Source organism: Anolis carolinensis, chromosome 5 (genome assembly GCF_035594765.1).
Source record: "Anolis carolinensis isolate JA03-04 chromosome 5, rAnoCar3.1.pri, whole genome shotgun sequence".
NCBI lineage: Eukaryota > Metazoa > Chordata > Lepidosauria > Squamata > Dactyloidae > Anolis > Anolis carolinensis.
The window spans coordinates 126,804,716-126,825,913 of NC_085845.1; the positions used below are offsets into that span (position 1 = coordinate 126,804,716).

A 21,198-nucleotide genomic window follows, 5' to 3' on the forward strand; every position below is an offset into this window, starting at 1 on the left:
TGAAAAGACAACGAAAGCAGATCCTACATTGCTAGAAAGCTATCCAACTTGACTCACTGGAGTCCCTTCCATACTGTTAAATAACATCCCACATTATCTGTTTTGAACTGGAATATATGGTAGTGTTGACTCAGATAACCCAGTTCAAAGCAGATATTGTGGGATTTTCTGCCTTGATATTCTGGGTTGTATGGCTGTGTGGAAGAGCCCTAGATTTTCCAAGTTAGCACATGACAGATGATGACTTGACTGATGGGATTAGCAACTTCCATTTGTATTCTAGAAATATTCCTGCTTACCTGTCTGCTGCAGGTAAGCTAATTGTAGCTCAGCTTACCTAGAGCTACAATTCAGTAGATCCTGCTAGCATGTGACTTCAGGTATACTGTAGCTGCTAATATATGTATCAATTCAGTGTAAAAGCAGGTCCAATGATTGATTTGTCAAAGATCCAGTCCCAAATGAGTTGACTCTTAGAAGCAATGGATTATTGGCAAATCAAAATTTAGTCATTAATTCAGTAGGCCTGCTCCAGCAGATAGATTTGGGCCGAAAGTTCTTTTAAAAAGTGGTTCTGACACATTGAAATCAAAATTCTGTGGAGGCCTGCCTAAAAAAACCAAAATTATTTATTTAAAAGGTTGCTGTTTTCCTCTGTGAGCTTATTGTTATGAGCCTAGTTTACACAAGCTGACATTTTCAATCCCAGTAGGTAGTCCATTGACCTTAATACAGGTAAGTCTAGGCCTTCTAAACCAAATGCCTTTTTTTCTAGATTTCAGTGATTATACTGATCAAAATAAAATTAAATTACTAGTAATTTATTCTTGTTAAATTTTAGGTGAAATATGTTTGATTTCATGCCCAGTTGTTTTATAATTTGTCATTTCCAGGCATTTGCACCTGTTCTTCCCAGTTCTTCAAAAGTCTTAAAATCATAACTCTAGTTAAACAACAATAAGTCAACATCACAGTTATGGGATGAATATGAAGGTAGTCATTTTTTAAGCTCTGTGATCAACAAAGCATAGACGGTACAGATTAGATGAATTTTACATCTTGCACACAAATCATGAGGCAGGTTTTGCAGTACTTGAAAATGCTCTACATTTATCTACATTATATCTACTTTTTAAGAAGCCTAATTAGAATCGACACAGCTGTTGTGTAGTCAAGGGAAAGATGTTCTGACTTAAACATCCATTTATTGGCATGGCTGATGATGACAAAATGTTTATCAGTCTAATGTGAATCTGCATTTAAAAGGAGGTAATAGGGCAGCATCTTAATCTGAGTGCTGTGACCTGAATGTAGACTAAAGGTTGCAAAAGTAGAGAGGGTTTTTTTTTGTAAGAACTTCATTTGCTGTGTTGTTTGTAATAAGGTAATAGTTGGAATGTAGGCACTTTCTAAGTTAGTTGAAAATATGATAAAACTAATTACGTACTGTGTGTTTATTTTTCTTTATGATCTCCAATAATGTTATGGTGCTTTAACAGTACATTTGCTATAATAAGATTGCAATTTACTATTTCCTTCTGATTCCAAATGATGTATACATTAAGATGGTGAGCTCAGGCCTCTGTACTACACCAACAATCACTTCAGCTGGATTGCAGAGTATACCTTCAGTAATTTTAAAGCTATGTGCTAGCGCATGAATTCTAGCAGTGGTCAGGTGTCAGTTTTACTATAAACAGTTTCTAGAAATCACAAGCATTGCAGGCATTTCTCTCATTTAGATAAAGAGATTGATCATGTCATGGTTCTACTTCATGGAGTTATGTGTCCATGAGCCATAATAATCTGATTTCAAACACAGCTTTTTTAGACGGACACTAACCTTGTTGATTCTCATGGATTCTCCTGGACCTCCCAGTTGATTTTGATACTATTTATCATATAACCTTGAAGGTCTGACTAGATTAGAAGTAGGCAAGAGTGAAAACACGTTACTGCTACATAGTTCCTCTATGTAGCTGTAGCATGTTTTCTCTCTTGCTTACTAGGATTCCAGAAGTATTGCTGGATGACTATTGTGGATCACTATTTTCACTTTTGCTTTAGGAATCATTGTCTTGAGTGGTTTTCAGTTTGCTGATGGTATTTGTTTCAAGTTTTCCTGTTGCAGCAGAGCCACTTGAGACATTTTATAAATAGGTTCTGAATGAGGATGGATAAAGTGAAGTTCAGTATATCCCTGAGAGATCTTTTGCTGATGAAGGTCCAGCTTCTGTTAGGGTTTTGTTCTGAATACGATTGGTTGCCCCCTTGAAAGATGGGGAATGCAGGTTGGCACTATTTCTGGATTTTGAGTGTTTCTTCAGCTCCTGATGGTAACTATAGCAAGGAATGTCTCTTTTCATCTCTGGCAAAAAATGAAAGGCTGGTTGGTGAATTCTGGTTCAGTCAGATGGATTTCTATTTCCAATGCTGACTACCTACATAAATGTGACAACATACAGTAGAGTTCAGGTTATCCGACTTCCACTTATCCAGCACACCGTATTATCCGACGTCCCAGCGCCTCACCCCTTCCAGTGGGTGCCTGGCACTTGGAGAGGCCTGCTGCGCATTGCTGTTTTTCTAGGCAGCAACATACAATGGGCCTCTCCAAGCTGGGTGCTTGCTGGGAGGGACAAGACGCGAACGGCACAGACTTTTCCCTCCCGACAAGCACCCAGTACTTGGAGAGGCCTCCTGCATATTGCTGCCTAGAAAAACAGCTGTTTTTCTAGGCAGCAGCTGTCACGACCCAGGCTACAGAGCACCAATAACCATACGCAGAGGCCAGATTCTATCTAATATCTTTATTAAGGAAATATATAAAGTTAATAAAAGCAAATGTAAAAGTTAGTCCAGAAGCAGACCTTTCAGGAAAGGTCAAAATTAGTCCAAAGAAACAATGTCCAATATGAAATATTAAGGTCCAAGGTTGTAATCCAATAACCGAAACACTCACTTTGCCAGGCAAAGTGAGGGGAGATGACAAGGTCCTTTAGTCCATGAACTTGAGCAAGGCTAGGAATTAACTTGATACTTGAAAACAAGGCTTGAATCGTGGCACAAGGTAACAAGGAACAAGAACAAGATCCGTGGAATTACTTGGTAAAATCCGTGAAACAAGGCAAGGTTTAGTCCTGAAAGGCGAGGCAAGGTCCGTAGGTAAACAAGGCTGGGAAACAGGAGCGAAGGCTTGAAAACAAGAACAAGGCTTGAACAGGAACGAGGCTTGGATCGGAGCGCGCTGTCCAGACACAACTCGCTCCGGAGGCTGACGAATTGACTCCGCAAAGTTACTCCGCGGGTAAAACACCTATATAGAGTCTAACTTTCCCGCCGAGAGCAGTTCTCTGGGAACCAGAAACGAAAGCTAATCTCTGAGACCAGATGTTTGACTCCTTAAAGATTCTCATGGAAAGCAGGCTTAATTGGCTAAATTCTTAGCAATTATTCTAGCACTCCTGCGCGAGGCCGCTTCCAAACCTCTCTGTTGTTTACAAAACTCATGGCGAGAAAACACAGGAGATGTAGCCTCAGTGTTTGTTTGACATACTTCTGGAACATAACCCTCTTGCAGGTGCAAGGTTCCCAGATCTGGCTGGGAAGAATCTGTCTGGGAAGAATCCAGTTCTGACTGGGAAGGTAAAAAACCCAAGTTTTCTTCTTCATCAGGCATCACAATGTCATGAGCAGGACTACAAGGCCCATGGGTCATCACACTATCCCCCTCCTCAAGCCCCCTCCCAAACTGGGACTCTCTCCCCGAGGCGCGAGGTCGTGGCTTGGCGGGATAGGTCTGATGAAAGCGACGGGTTAGATCAGGAGCATGGACTGTGGAGGCGTCTTCCCAAGAGCGTTCCTCAGGGCCAAAACCCACCCAGTCAATGAGATATTGCAGGCGGCGGCGGTGAAAGCGAGAATCCAAAATGTCCTGAACCTCGAACTCGTCCTCCCCATCCACCAAAATAGGGACGGGGGCCGGCCGGTCTACATCTGGCCGCACACCATCCGCCGGAAGGAGCAGGGAGCGGTGAAACACTGGGTGAATGCGCATTGAACGCGGAAGTTGGAGTTTGAAAGTCACGGGGTTTAATTGCGCCACCACTGGATAGGGGCCAATGAAACGGGCATCTAACTTCCGGCAAGGGCGATGGGAGGGCAAAAAGCGAGTGGACAGAAAAACCCGATCTCCTACCTTGATTTCGGGGCCCGGCTGGCGATGTTTGTCCGCGTGACGTTTATAGTCCTCCTTGGCTTGTTCCAGTTGCTGGAGCAAAAGTTGTTGCACCGCTGTGAGTTCCTGCAGCCAATCTTCTGCTGCGGGAACTTCTGAAGTTTCAATGACAGGGGGAAAGAAACGTGGATGGAAGCCGTAGTTTGCAAAGAACGGCGTTTCTTTTGTAGAAGCCTGGACTCCATTGTTGTAGGCAAACTCCGACAGTGGTAACAGAGAAGCCCAATTGTCCTGTTGGTAGTTTACATAACAGCGAAGGTACTGTTCCAAAGTGGCATTGGTGCGCTCCGTTTGCCCATCTGTTTGGGGATGATGAGCTGAAGATAAACAAGAGTCTATGCCCAATAGTTTTTGTAGTGCCTTCCAGAAACGAGAGGTGAATTGGGATCCACGGTCTGTGACCAAACTCTTGGGCAATCCATGTAGTCTGAAAACATGTTGGAGGAATAAATCTGCAGTCTCTTGGGCCGTGGGAAGGCCTTCACAGGGAATGAAATGGGCTAACTTGGTGAAAAGGTCCACCACCACTAGGATCGTGGTGAATCCACAGGAAGGTGGTAAGTCAGTGATAAAATCCGCAGAAATTATTTCCCATGGGCGAGATGGGGTAGGAAGGGGGTGTAGAAGCCCTGAGGGCTTCTCCCTTCTTATCTTGGAGCGCTGGCATACTGGGCAGGTGTTGACATATTTTTCCACATCTTTGCGGATCTTGGGCCACCAGAAATCTCTTAGGATCAGATGCATGGTTTTAAATAGTCCGAAATGCCCTGCTGGTTTGCAGTCATGACACAGACGAAGTGCTTTTTCCCTGCCCGGTCCGGGTGGGATATAAACATGATTTCTATAGCAAAGCAGTCCATCTTTAAGCGAAAAGGGAAAATGCAGACCTTGACGAAGTTGGTCCTGCGCCCAGGCATCTGCTTGCTGACTAGCCCTGATTTCTTGAGCACAGATGGGTCCTGGAGTAGAGGGAGTTGAATCAATGGGAGTGGATTTGGTGTTCCCCACTGTGAGCGTGGCAAAGTTCTCGGGTTGTAGTAGTTGGGATTCAAAGGTCTCCTTGCGTCCTGCAGCGTATTCCGGTTTACGTGACAGGGCGTCTGCTTGCTTGGTTTGGGCTGGGGTCACATAATGAATCTGGAAGTTGAAACGTTCAAAGAATAAAGCCCAATGTTGCTGCCTCTGATTTAGCTTGCGGGCAGTTCTTAGATGTTCTAGATTCCGATGATCAGTGTGGACTTCAATGGGAAATTTGGCCCCTTCTAGCCAATGTCTCCAAGTTTCAAAAGCTGCCTTTATGGCTAATAGTTCTTTTTCCCAAATGGTATAGTTCCTCTCTGGTGCGGTTAGTTGACGAGAATAATAGGCACAAGGATGAAGGTGATCTCCCACCGGTTGTAGGAGCACAGCCCCAATTGCCACATCAGAGGCGTCCGCTTGCACCACAAAAAGGGTTTCAGGATCTGGATGCTGAAGGATTGGCTGGGATGTGAATAATTTCTTTAGTTGCTGGAACCCTTTCTCTGCTTGATCAGTCCAGCGGAAGGGCTGTTTTCCACGGATGCAGCTGGTGATTGGGTCAGACCAGCGGGCAAAATCTGGAATGAACTTGCGGTAATAGTTCGCGAACCCCAAGAATCGCTGCACCTCTTTCTTGTTGGTTGGCGCCCGCCATTCCAATACTGCTGAAACTTTTGTCGGGTCCATGGAGAGCCCTAGAGGCGAGATGCGGTACCCCAGGAAATCTACCTCTTGTAGATCAAAAGCGCATTTTTCCAGCTTGGCATAAAGTCCATGATCCCGCAATCGTTGTAACACCATTTTAACGTGGTTCTCATGTTCTGATTGTGATCTAGAAAACACCAAAAAATCGTCCAGGTAGATGATCAAGAACCGATCTAGATAGTCCTGAAAAATGTCATTGACAAAATGCTGGAACGTTGCGGGAGCTCCGCATAAACCATAATTCATAACTCGGGACTCGAATAATCCGAATTTAGTCTGGAAGGCGGTCTTCCACTCGTCCCCTTCTCTGATGCGAACTAGATTATAAGCCCCCCGTAGGTCCAGCTTGGTGTAGACCTTGGCTCCTCGAAGTCGGTCTAGTAGATCCGAGATTAAGGGCAGGGGATAGCTGTTCCGCTTAGTGATATTGTTCAATGCTCTATAGTCCACCACCAAGCGTAATTCCCCTGACTTCTTCTTCACAAACATCACTGGGGAGGCGGCTGGGGATTGAGAGGGTCTGATGAATCCCTTGCGAAGGTTTGTCTCTATGAATTCCCTGAGAGCTTCTTGCTCTGGTTCAGTCAGGGAGTAGAGATGCCCTCGCGGGATCGGGGCCCCCTCCACCAAGTCAATGGCACAGTCATAAGGTCTATGTGGGGGTAATTTTTTCGGCTTCTTTTTCATTGAATACATCCCAATACTCGGAGTACTTCTTTGGCAAGGTGATAATGGGCTCGGTGTCTGTGGCATGGCAGACCTTGGCTACGAGGCAATGGTTTTGGCAGTACTTTGAAGCAAACTGCAGTTCTCTGTTGGACCAGGAGATGCTTGGGTCGTGAAGTGTCAGCCATGGAATCCCCAAAATCACAGGGAAATGGGGAACCTCAGTAACAAAGAAGGAAATCTCTTCCATATGTTCCCTTATCCACATCCTGGTGGGTTCCGACCACTGGCTTACGGGGCCCGTCTTGAGAGGGCGGCCATCGATGGCTTGCACCACACGGGCATTCTTGAAGTCATGATATTGTAATCCCAGAGAGTCGGCATACTCTCTATCAATGAAATTGTTGGTAGCTCCTGAGTCTATCATGGCGTGGATCATGACGGGTCCTTTTTTTGCTGACCATAAGGTGACCACTAGAAGGAACAGGACCCCGGTTGGCGGCTCTTGAATGGGTTTCTTGACCGGGTTGGCGAGCCTCTCTACGCCCGGTCGTTGGCTTCCCCCGCCGGCTGTGTGCCAGCCGCCTCAGACGCCTTCGTCTCCGTGGAGGACGCCGCCGCAAGACGGGCGGCGGGCTTCCCTTTGGCTGGGCACTCTCTGGCGAAGTGGCCCCCATTTCCGCAATACCAACAGAGATTTAGGCGTTGGCGGCGGGCCTTCTCGGCGGCATCTAATCTGGGACGCACATTGCCCAACTGCATCGGCACCTCCTCGCTCCCTCTGGGGTATGGGGATGGTGGTGGGGGTCTCCACACTGGACGCGGCTGAACGCTGGCGGGAGCGGGGGGTTTTGCCCCAGCTCTACCGCTCTGGCCTCGTACCCACTGTTTCCTGTTGGCAATCATGACTTCAGCCCGTAAACATTGATCGATGAGTGCTTCAAGCGTTTGGGGAGGATCCACCTTGGAGATTTCCTCCAGCATTTCAATGTTGAGACCCTCCCGAAATTGTCCTCTGAGGGCAACATCGTTCCAGCCGGTGTTGTGGGCCAGCACTCGGAACTCGGCTATGTACTGAGACATGGGTCTGTCTCCTTGGAAGAGGCGGCGGAGTTTGTGACCGGCTGCCTCCAAATTGTCCTCGATTCCCCAAGTCTCCTTAAGGTGGTCCAAGAAGCGTTGCGCTGATCTTAGGTGTGGAGAGGCTTGGTCGAACAGTGCCGTCGCCCAGTTGGCCGCTGGCCCGTCTAGAAGACTGTAAACCCACGCCACCTTGATGTCTTCTTGGGGAAACTCGGCAGCACGGGCCTCTAGATAAGCTTGGCATTGGCGACGGAAAACATGAACCTTAGAAGCTTCTCCAGTAAACTTGGTTGGCAACGCCATGGCCGGAAGACGGATTCCGCGTTCCTTCAAACCCTTTATTTCCCCATCCTGTGCATTGAGCTTATCACGGATTCGGTCCACCTCATCCTTGTCGATGGTGTAGGTAATCGGCTGGCCGCCCGGTCCAGGTCCGGCTCCGGTAGACATTCTGGCCGAGGTTAATTGGTGCTTAGGGTGGCGGAGTCAAACTGTCACGACCCAGGCTACAGAGCACCAATAACCATACGCAGAGGCCAGATTCTATCTAATATCTTTATTAAGGAAATATATAAAGTTAATAAAAGCAAATGTAAAAGTTAGTCCAGAAGCAGACCTTTCAGGAAAGGTCAAAATTAGTCCAAAGAAACAATGTCCAATATGAAATATTAAGGTCCAAGGTTGTAATCCAATAACCGAACCACTCACTTTGCCAGGCAAAGTGAGGGGAGATGACAAGGTCCTTTAGTCCATGAACTTGAGCAAGGCTAGGAATTAACTTGATACTTGAAAACAAGGCTTGAATCGTGGCACAAGGTAACAAGGAACAAGAACAAGATCCGTGGAATTACTTGGTAAAATCCGTGAAACAAGGCAAGGTTTAGTCCTGAAAGGCGAGGCAAGGTCCGTAGGTAAACAAGGCTGGGAAACAGGAGCGAAGGCTTGAAAACAAGAACAAGGCTTGAACAGGAACGAGGCTTGGATCGGAGCGCGCTGTCCAGACACAACTCGCTCCGGAGGCTGACGAATTGACTCCGCAAAGTTACTCCGCGGGTAAAACACCTATATAGAGTCTAACTTTCCCGCCGAGAGCAGTTCTCTGGGAACCAGAAACGAAAGCTAATCTCTGAGACCAGATGTTTGACTCCTTAAAGATTCTCATGGAAAGCAGGCTTAATTGGCTAAATTCTTAGCAATTATTCTAGCACTCCTGCGCGAGGCCGCTTCCAAACCTCTCTGTTGTTTACAAAACTCATGGCGAGAAAACACAGGAGATGTAGCCTCAGTGTTTGTTTGACATACTTCTGGAACATAACCCTCTTGCAGGTGCAAGGTTCCCAGATCTGGCTGGGAAGAATCTGTCTGGGAAGAATCCAGTTCTGACTGGGAAGGTAAAAAACCCAAGTTTTCTTCTTCATCAGGCATCACAATGTCATGAGCAGGACTACAAGGCCCATGGGTCATCACAGCAGCTGGCCTCTCCAAGGTGGATCCTTGCCGGGAGGGAAAAGTCTCCTCCCTCCCAGCCAAGTACCTGGCTTGGAGAGGCCCCCTGCGCAGCAGGGGACACCCAGCTTGCCGAGAGGGATAATAGGGCCTCCCTATTATCCAACAGTTTAGTTATCCGACATTCGGTCTGCCTGTTTATGTCAGATAACTGGAACCCTACTGTATTATGAAACTGTTTATTTTATTTTATTAGCCACTACGATGCTCACAAGAGACTTTGTTAAGTAGGACACGCTTCTCATCTAAATACAAAGCACTCTTCTGAGTTGAGTTAAACTTTGCTAATTCATTAGCCTTACACTTATTTTATTTCAAGTCTAACATTAAGCCTCCTAGAAAATGTATGATCATTGCGCTTGCAGAGTAGTTGTCTTTTGTAGCTTACATTTGCTTTCAGAGGAAATGCAAAAACAGCATTAATGTTTTATTATACTAACATCATTTTAGCCATGCTTTCAGAGAATAGAACTTGCTTTCTAGACCAATTAAATGGGCTCACTTACAAAATTGTCTTACGTGTCAGCATTTACAGAGTACAAGTCCCATGTGAAGCTACCCAAGCATATTTCTGAACGGTTGTTTTCTGACTTGGTATTTATAAAGCTCACATCCAGGCCTGCCAAAAAGTGATTGGATGTATTTTATCGATTTGTCTAAATGCTGCCATTATTATTCACTTCAGGCCGGTAGCTAATTAGATAATCACTGCAACATAGCAACCTAAGAAGCATATCACCAACATATTACTTCACTTTGTTTCTAAAGAGTTGCAATTATAGCCATTTTAGAGTCAAAAGGTGGTTTGGAAGAAAACAAAGGGTTGAAAGGGACAAAAGTTGTACGTCCTAATCTGCGCCCATGGGCTTTGAGGATCATTCTTCTAACACCAGCTCATGCAAGATTTCATTTTCTAGATGTATTCTATTTTACAGTCTCTGATCCTAACATTTTAATCCTCAAAGCATAGATTTATTGTGTAATACTGCCTTTCTGCAGTGTTCAGCAGTTTAATAAAATGCAGATTCCAATAGACTCTCTTTCAAACATGAATATTTTTAATATGATTAGGTCAGCGTTATTAACCTAACAATGTCATTGGTCAGCTTTTGGTGTTTGCCCCAGGAATGCTTTCTGAATTCTTAAAATGAGAAAATGCATAATGAAATTCATGCTAACTAAAGGGTTTTCTCTAGTTAATGTTTTTTTTAATTGAAGCAACATGCTTAATATAGGCTAATATCCTTTACTTGATTGTATTTGCCAAAGGTTTCCTTGTGCTGTTTGAATGAGGTGACACAGATTTTTTTTTTAAAAAAAAAAGACAGTAGCAAAAAGAAGAGAATACCAAATGAAAGTTTTGAGAAAGTTACAAGAAAAGAAGGTGATGGACACAGAATAAAGTTTGTTTTGCCTAAAATATTTTGCCTTGAATAGCTGCAGCTGAATTTTCTGACTCCCTTTCGTCAGTTACTTTCATGTGAATGCATTTACAAGAGAATGCCACGTTCAGGTCATTCAGGGCTCAGCTGTTACATTTTGCTCAAGTGAACATTGATGTAATTCTACTCTCAGGGATTGATGTGTGTATTCTCTGTTTATAGAGAACATATTTACAACACTGTACTGATTAGTTGTGCTATCTTGTGAAATGCCAAATAATTCCATAGTAATAAACCTCTTTACTGGTTGGTTAGGCTGTCACTATTAGTAAGTGGGCTTGTTACAAAGTTTAATAATTTCACATTTTCACTTGTGTTACCATTCTCGGATCGATTGCTACTCTCAAATACTAGCCTGTGATGTTATCTTTGCTTTTAAGTGCAGTATATTTTATCTGATGTGATTGGATTGTTTTCCTAAGCAACAGATAAGGACGAATACATATATTATTTTTTAAAAACTTATTTTTGCAGACTGTATCAGAGAGGTTGCATGTTTGGAGGGATGGTGAGCTATATTCCTCTTGTCTTCATGTTCCTTGACTTCTATCAGCTAAATTGGAATCAAGCAGTAAGGGTTATTGCCTGCTGTTTTGGGAAGGAGCTACTCACCAGATGAGCTACTCATCTTCCCATCATTGAATTTTCATGTCAGTGGCAATTCCACAGTTTGAGAATCACTGCAGGCAAACCACAGGTCCTGCATCCATGGATTTAAGCAACCATGGCTTGAAAATATTCTGGGTAAAAAAATCTCCAAAAGCAAACATTGATTTTGTTGCTTGCTGAACACTATACTGATGTAGATATACCCTGATGTAGCTTCCCACAATTTCACAAATCCTCAGGCTTTCTTGGGTGCTTGCTTCAGTTGTTAGCCATTTTATACAGTATAAGAAATGCCATTTTACTATGCCATTGTACATAATGAGATCTGAGCATCTGCAGATTTTGGAATTCATGGAACCAAACGCCAACAGATACCAAGGACCCACTGTATCTGAAACTGTAGTCCCCCACTCAGACAGTGAAAAATGAAGATGAGTAAGTTGATCCCATGTCTCTAAGTCAAGCCTTTAAAACCTGTATCCCTCCAGGTGTTTTGGACTTCAGCTCCCAGAATTTCTAGGACTTATGGGACTTTGAGCTCCAAACACCTAGAAGGCCACAGGTTGTACAGACCTGCTCTATGTACTTGAAATCTCTGTACCCGAAATCCAGAGCTGGGAAGCACTTAAGGGAGTTTGGTCAGAATGGTTGTGGGGTTCCTGTCCATGCTTTGCGACAAAGTGGAGTCTTTTTTTTTTATTACTGAATGTACATGGGTGATTTTGGATTTTGGGAGGAATTAACTTGGTAGTGGATGCCGATTGCTTCATTATAACATGGCAACAAGTATATAACTAGAAGGTTTGCTTTTGGCAGATGGAAAGGATTGAGATGAAACACAATAAAGGAAGCCATCAAGAAATAAGTGGAACATAATGTAGGTTTAGAAAGCAGTCCTGCATAAAACAAAAATCTAGTTTTTGTGTCTAGTAAATCTGTTGTTTTTTCTTTATGTGAAATATTTAAAATAATGAAAAATTAAGAATATTTGATGGTACTGCATCCTAGTAAAATAAAGTGTAGTATTAGATTGTTGTGTGGAATCAATGCCATTCCAGCTCCTATATTTAGACACTTTATTGAAAATAGCCTGTTTGGTCTTCTGTCTCACAGTTCTGCCACTGAGAAATTGGAATCACTGGATGATTTCAAGCAGGGTTGTCAGTGTGTAAAATGTAGATGTACTTTCGTTAACAACATCTATGTGACGACTTTAACAGAAATTTTGATACCAGGGCAAAAGTAACTTTAGAAGAATAGAGATAGATTCCTGCACCACACAAAAGATGAGGAGTTCAGTGTGTTTCTGTAAACTTTTTATCCAAATACAACAAAGCGGAAGCGGTGGGATGTTTTGGGGGAGTGACCATGTTTCCTTGGAGTTCATTCTACAGAGGAAAGAGAAAATGAAGCAAAGTTAGGCATGCATTCTAGACTTTAGGAGAGCTGACTTAAGTAAATTTAGGGAAATACAGAGTATGATCCCAAGGATAGGAAGGAATACTAAAAGAGAAGGAAGTTAATGGTGTAGGAGTTCCTTAAAAGTGAGATACTGAAAGCACAATTGCAAACAGTGCCAAGAAGGAGAAAAATAAGTCTAAAGAAACCAGAATCTATACCTCACAACCTCTGAGGATGCCTGCCATAGATGTGGGCGAAACGTCAGGAGAGAATGCTTCTGGAACATGGCCACACAGCCCGAAAGACATACAACAAACCAGAATCTATTCCCAAGAACCTTCAGATGAACTAAGATTTAAAAGAAACATGTACAAGAAATGGAAAAAGGGAAATCACCAAAGAGGAATTCTATCAAATAGCCAACATATGTAGGGAAATCGTCTGAAAGGCTAAAGCAAAAACTGAGTTCATGGTTGCCAGATAAATTAAAAATAATAAAAGGGGTTTTTTTTTCAGTTATATGAGTAGAAAAAAGAAGAACAAGGAAACAGTAGGGTTTCTGCATGGAGAAGGTGGCAAAATGCTAAAGGCATAGGGCAAAGTCAGAACTGTTCAACACTTTATTTTTCCTCTGTCTTCTCCCAGGATCAGAATTCAAAATGACCTTAACGCATTAGAGAGTTGGATCAAATAACCCTAACAAAAGGAATTTCAGGAAGGAGAAATGTAAGATATTACACTTAGGCAGAAAAAATGAAATGCAAGGATACAGAATGGGTGACGTCTGGCTCGACAACAGTACATGTGAAAAGGACTTTGGAATCTTAGTGGACAACAAGTAAACATGAGCCAACAATGCGATGCAGCAGCTAAAAAAGCCAATGGGATTTTGGACTGCATCAAAAGGTGTATAGTGTCTAGATCACGGGAAGTAATGGTGCCTCTCTATTCTGCTTTGGTTAGATCTCACCTAGAATATTGTGTCCAATCTGGAACGTGTCCAGAGGAGGACATCTAAAATGATCAAAGGTTTGGAGAAGAGCGGCTTCAAGAGCTGGATATGTTTAGCCTGTAGAAGAGAAAGTTGAAAGGGACGTGATAGCCATGTTTCAATATTTGAAAGGATGTCATAAGAAAGAGGGAGCAGGGTTGTTTTCTGCTGCCCTGAATACTTGGGGCACTTCCAGACAGGCCCTATATCCCAGGATCTGATCCCAGAAAACCTGGGATCAGATCCTGGAATATAGGACCTGTCTGGAAGGGCCCTAGGACTCAGAGTAGTGGGTTCAAATTACAAGAAAGGAGATTGCACTTGAACATTAGGAAGGATGTGAAAGGAAAAAATATCTAAATCATAAGTAAAAAAAAATATTTTGAACCTTCAAGAAACCAGCTGAAAGTTTCTTCCTAAATGCATGGGACCTTTCTTTCATTAGCATCTACTCCTCCATATGATTTTGATTTCAGTTACTAAACTACTACTGTTACAGCAGGATTGGCTGGAGCAGAATGCCGTTCTTATCTAACTCAAGCTTTTATTGCATTGTTTACTGCAGGCATGCTGCTATAGATTGGTGTTCCTCCAATCTGTCTTTAGCATCCTCCCAGTGGCAACACTGGATACTGAAATGTCAAATTAGGAAAAAGTGGGGTCTGGATGAGCATAAAAAGAATTTGTAAGAAGGAACTTCTTTGTTAGAGGCTTTGTTAACTGAGGCATACCTGTATTAAAATATTCTTCACTTTATATTAACTTTGTAGCCATTCTGATTATGCAGCTATGTATCTTGTGAAAAGGAACTGCTTAATCAAAAAGATTTCACTTTTAAAGTTCATCTCACCCCCTCAAATGTCTGTCTTTAAAAGCTGACATCCTTTTTTTCTGGATAGCCCTTTTGAACCCCCTTCTGTTTTCTTGCCAGACATATAAAAGTTCATCAGTAGTGATATTCAATAATTTTTTTAGGAGAGCAATTCCCTTCCTTAATTTGACCACAATCACCAAGCTTCTGTATATGCCCTTTCATAATTGTAACATCAAACTTTTCTAGAAAGGACATTTGTAACATACAATTTTTCTAACAACGTTTTACATCAACAGTGTTATAAGGATGACAGAGAGAGGAAAGGGAGGTCTTGCTGTGTAAGCAGAAATTGTGTATAACCCTTAGCAGCAGTGAGTGCTTCAGGACAAATATTATTGTAAGAAATGCTTTGCTATACTGAGGATTGAAAAGATTCCCTCCCACCCTCCAAAGTTGATCATTTTTATAATAATAAAAATGTCTATAGTTGTCCTTAATTGTTGCACACAGTTCAACCAAATTAGAGATATTGTATAGGTTGGAAAAACCTGAAAGACTTCAAAAACTGAAAGTTGTTGCTGCCAGCTGAGTTCTTTCTCAAGTAACTCTAATAATAATAATAATAATAATAATAATAATAATAATAATAATAATAATCTGATAAGAACAGATACTACACTTGATCTAAGCCAAAAGGCCGAGAAGCGAATAGCAAAGGGACATCTCCAAATTTATATGGCAAGGTTGAAAACCGAGAATAAAATATATACACCTGACTGATGACAAAACAAGAGGGGGGATGAGTCTCCCCGATCTTTGTCTATACTATGAATCCTGTGCCTTAACGTGGATCAAAGATTGGCTATTTCTAAAAAACAAGAAAATCCTAAATCTAGAAGGTTTCGACCTAAAAGCCGGCTGGCACTTATATATTTGGCACAAAGCAGACAAAAAACGATAAGAAAATATTCAGAAACCACATAATAAGAACTTCACTAAATAAGATATGGGAGAAATACAAAACAAGAATGTTCACGAAAACCCTAATGTGGCTATCGCCACTAGCAATAACTCAGAAGAGTACCCAAAGCAACATAAACTGGCCCACATACAGAGACGTACTTACAAGTCAAGAAAATGAATATGTCCTAAAAACACAAGAAGAAGTATTGAAATCATTCAGACACCTATCATGGATCCACAGGCAAATAAAGGAACAATACATTAAGGATAAACAAGAAGGCTTCATGAAGAAAGAGAATGGGATAAAATTCTAGAGTCCGAAACTAATTAATTACAATGATATATAAGAAACTCTTGAAGTGGAATACTGAGGAAGAACAAATTAAGGAAAGCATGGTGCGATGGTCCAGAGATATAGGAAGACCTATTAGATATGAGAAATGGGAATCAATCTGGAAGAAAAATATAAAACACACATATGCAACCGACTTAAAAGAAAATCAATACAAAATGATTTACAGATGGTACATCACTCCGAAAAAATTAAGCCATTACAACAAAATATTCAAACAAAATGTTGGAAGTACAAGATGAATGAGGGCAGTTTCTACCACATGTGGTGGTTCTGCCCCGAAACAAAGAAATATTGGAAAAAATCCATGAAGAATGTGTAAAAATAATGGGAAAGAAACTACTCATGAGACCAGAATTATACCTATTGGGCCTTAAAAATTTGAAATTGGACACAAATGAGGAAAAAATCCTAAATTATCTGGTTATAGGAGCCAGGATTGTCTTCGCCAAATTATGGAGAATAAACCAGATCCCTTCAATTAACAAATGGCTATTAAAAGTATGGGAAATAAAGACCATGGACAGACTAACTTTCCTGATGAAGAAACACCACGGACAACCAATAAAAGAAACAGACTGGTCAATATTTGAAGAGTACATAAGGAAAAGACGGAAAAACCCCAAAGAAATTCCATAAGAACAACCAGAACAACCTAGCAATACAACATGTCGCTTCATGAGGCAAATGACCCCCCCCCCCCACCCAAATTGACAGCCATCCTACAACACAGAATAGCCAACACCACAAGGGGACCACTCTACCATCCAAAGACCCAACTGACCCTCCAGAACCTCTCTCTCCCCCCTCCCTCTCCCCCTCCTCAAACTCACCCCCTTCGGGTTTTTCCCTTTCTTCCTCCCCCTTTTTCTATAACCCCCCTCCACCCAACACCCTACCCCCCCCACTTCCCCCCATTTTTGAACCCCATAATTTTAAACCTGTATGCAAAAATACTTAATAAACATTATTTAAAATAATAATATAATTTATTTGTATTCCACCCTATCTCCCCGAGGGGACTCAAGATGGATTCCAGCAAACACAGACATAAGGCAAATATTCAATGCCTAGAAACAACAAACACAGGTAAAGGTAAATGTTTCCCCTTCCGGCTCTGAGGAGCCATGCTCATCTCCGGCCCTGGGGTTGGTGCTCATCTCCATTTCTAAGCTGAAGATCCTGCATTGTCCGTTAACACCTCCTAGGTCATGTCTACAGATCTCTTGCTCCACCACTGTCAGAAAACTGATACAAAAAGAGAAAAGGGGACACAACTCCAGATCCTGAGCTTAACTTACACAAATCCTCTTTAAAAACAGCACATGGAAGGGGAACGAAAAATCCAAATGCACACAGACCCCATGGGTTTGGTGAGTGTTGGAAAGCACTGCACTTTTCTTCCTCCTTGCAATGACAGTCCATGGTGGAGCAAGCACCATAGAAAATGAGGAGGGGGGATTTCCTTAAGAAAAATTCAGATGCTGAATGTTTAGCCAGCCCTCTTCACTCATTCACCATGTATATGCAAGTGCAGACCAAAAAATTCAAAAATTTGAAAATCCTCTGGTCCGAAACATTTCAGATAAGGGAAATTCAAGCTATATTAATTTCTGAAACACCACATTCATCAACCAATATAGATGTTTCATTTTTATCTATTCCACTTATCCTGTTTCAAAAGTTAAGTTTTAAAGAGTGTAATAGATTGGCTACTAAAGTGATCTCATTTTAAAACATCTCTCCCCACACCAGTTGAGTCCAAATTCATTGTATTAACTTGCCATTAATTAGTGTGTCCCAGTTCCGTTGGATCCATCTGTAGGTGGTTTGACACATTTCTTTAAAATGTCCTTGTCTAACAGCTGGGTTACTCTTTTTTCCCCCTTGAACATACAAGCTTCTGAATCCATGCTGCCAGGTTGTAAGAGAACCTCACTTTGCTTGCTAGCATAACAGGACACTATGATCTCTTCAAGCATTAATTCCTTGTTTAACATTTTAAGGTACCTTAGTGTCCTAATCACACTTTTATGTTTTCTTTTATATCCCTGGATTTTTGCTCCATTTTTCTCTAAAACTCCTTTTTTTGTTAAAACAATTTGCTTTGCCTGAGATGGCTCAGAAGCTTTTCCCTCCTAAAACCTGTGCCGTTCTGAGCTTTTTGCATATCATCATCCTGAAGATGAAGAGAAGGAAAAGTCAAATTGTGAGTTAAAGGCAAATTAATTAACTTGTGTTTACATCTGTATAGTTTTTACTCCTGACCAAATGCATGGAGTAATTCCAGTTAACCTTCCTTCTGCCCTATGGGTGTTGATGCTGTGCTCCAGTGGTTTTAGTCTTAAACTGATAGTCATATGCACTCCTTTACGGTAGGCAAACCATGATAAACTGGTTTTTACAAATGTTTGTTAAATATAACCCTTTTCAGAAGGTGGATAGGAAGAACTCCTTTTCCTTCTTCCCCAGGCTATCCTCCAAATATGCCCTAGATTTTCTTTGTTATCTATTTGTTTCAAGGACTTGCTTGCCTGCATCTCATTGTGTGAATTATCGTGATTCAAGTAAAATCCAGTCGGCCCTCCACATTTGCAGGTTTAACTGTTGTGGATTTGATTATATATGGATTTGATTAATACTATATTTCATCGAGTCTATGATGCCATCAATTCAAAGATGCACCCTGCCCTTAGAGCTTCAATTTTAGAAAAATTAAAGTTTCTTTCAATTAGATCTTGAAAGGTCTTTAAATTCCCTTCTTTCAAGGAGATGGTGCAGTGTTTACAGAGGGCACTGCAGAAAATGCTTCAGTGGTACTTCATAAAAAGAGAAAATCAGTCCATTTAACAAGTCTTGCAAATGCTGGTTTATTATCTGTAAATGTTTTATATACCTATGTACTCAGTATTGCATAAAAAATTCTCGGGAGGAAAAGAAGCCCTGATCCAATATTGCTATCTGGTCAACTTTGCTGGAGGGCTGACAGATTCCTAGAGAGAACATTTCTCAAGGTGTTTGCAAATCCTCCAACAAATTCTGTGATCAGCTTCTGGTGGAAGTTGACCATTGAGTCACACTGAAAGACCTAGAGATTGTTAGAGAGGTTTTTTTAAAAAAAAATAATAATACATGTTTGTCCACTTTTTGTCAGGTACTGTATGCTTGCCCTTGGGGAAGCAGAGACCCTATGTTAATATTTCAAAAACTATGATACAGTATCTACCAGTTATTTTTAAATCTGCAAAGGCTAGGTGTGCCAGTATCCCTACATTGTTTGTGTTCATAGTTAAGTACTATATGGGAATCATTTAAAGGACATCAGCTTCTCCTGGCATGTGAAAGACTATGGGCATCTTGGATTTCGTTTATGCACAGAAAAATTGGTAACCTGAACTGTATTGTAGTGGGTGAGATTCTATTTTATACTATCTTGGTGGTTAAGGATTTCAAACACCCAATTAGTTTTGTGATTGAACTGGGAACATTACAGAACTGTTTTGGAGTGTTTATGGTATTTCAGGATTACTGGGCAAAAATTTAGTTAATGTTGGATTCATATGTAAATTGTTATTTTAAATTCCATTGTGACTCTATTTACAGAGAAAGAAAAGAAAATTTTGATCATTCAGTGTGCATATAGAAGCCAAAATGCAAAAATAAATTGTGCCTCATGGCAACTAATGAAAGAATCATGGGGTTTTTTTAAGTCAAAAGAAATTCTAATATATTCAGGGTAGCATTAAGCCAAGCTGCTAATGAAAGAAAGGTTATGAAAAAATTGGAAAGGTAAAAAAGACGATATGTTCCTATTTACTATGGTAATAGGAATTTGTACCAGTATACTGAGGGCATATTAGAACTACTATAAACATGGGTCTAATTTGAGAAATGGCCCAAGTGACCTGGAAATATTTAATTTGGCAATCGTCATGAATTTAAAGTAGTTCATTGGATAAATTGGGCTCAATTGCAATGAATAAAATGAATTCAGCAAGAAATCCTTTATTATAGACTGGATTACGTTTTCCGCGTCTGTTGAATTACTGCAGTATTTCATCTAGTAAAGTGGGAAGTTATTTTTTCATTAAAATACAGTATATGTTGTCTTTATGCTGTATGTATATTTGTACATAGGTGTACAATGAGAAAAATAAAAAGGCATCTAAAATCAGGATAATAAATAAAGAACAACCCTCTAAAAACAGGAATTCCAGACATGAAACAATCAGGGCCAGCTAACACCTCCCGACAAAGGATTCCCCCAGGCAGGAATCAGCCAGGCCTTGAGCTGCAAGGCCATTAAATGCTAATCAAGGTGATTAATTACAACATTCACACTGACCTCCAACAGACAATAGTTTTTCTTCCATCCTGGACCTTCTACAGATATATAAACCTTCCTTGCTTAGTTTCCAATATACCTCACAACCTCTGAGGATGCCTGCCATAGAGGTGGGTGAAACGTCAGGGGAGAATGCTTCTGGAACATGGCCATACGGCCCGGAAAATCCACAGCAACCCAATGATTCCGGCCATGAACGCCTTCGACAACAAAAATTATTATTATTATTTGAAACACAACAAGATGAGTCCACAGCAGACACTCTGCTGGCTGTTGTACTGGATCACACGTCGGACACTTCCCAAGTGTCTAGGACTGTGTGATGTATCGGCGAATAATATGTACAGATCCCAGTAAGGTGGCCTTCTGCAGCTGGCAGATGGTAATTTTGTCAGCGCCGATTATGTTCAAGTGCAGGCCAAGGTCTTTAGGTACTGCACCCAGTGTGCCGATCACCACTGGGACTACATTGACTGGCTTGTGCCACAGTCTTTGCAATTTTATCTTTAAATCCTCATATCGTGCCAGCTTTTCTAGTTCTTTCTCTTCAATCCTTCTGTCACCTGGGATTGCAACATCGACAATCCATACTTTGTTTTTTAACACGATTGTGAGGTCAGGAGTATTGTGCTCCAACACTCTGTCTGTCTGAATTCGGAAGTCCCAGAGTAGCTTGACATGTTCATTCTCTGTAACTTTTTCCGGCTTGTGATCCCACCAGTTCTTTGTCGCAGGCAGATGGTATTTGTGGCACAAGTTCCAATGAGTCATCTGAGCAACGGTGTTATGCCTCTGCTTGTAGTCTGTCTGTGCGATCTTTCTGCAGCAGCTGAGGATATTATTATTATTATTATTATTATTATTATTATTATTATTATTATTATTATCTGCAGAAGGCAGAATTTTCAACTTTTTCCTGATTCAGTGATCCTTTCATGCCCCCCCCCCCCAAAGGGAATAAAGAAGAGCACACATTCCAGATTTCTGAAAATCGTTGTGAAATCTTTCTTTTTATAGTTTCATAGAATGCTTGAAGAGCAACCATAAGAAATCCTAAGCAAACT

The 21,198-nt window shown here is 41.5% G+C and overlaps 1 protein-coding gene and 1 pseudogene across 2 annotated transcripts in view; one reads left to right on the forward strand and one right to left on the reverse strand.

The window, feature by feature from the left end:
* tbc1d22a (TBC1 domain family member 22A) overlaps positions 1-21,198 on the forward strand; it is a 195,610-nt gene that overhangs the window by 159,439 nt on the left and 14,973 nt on the right. The window lies entirely within an intron of this gene.
* Positions 15,016-15,183, reverse strand: LOC134299795 (U2 spliceosomal RNA; annotated as a pseudogene).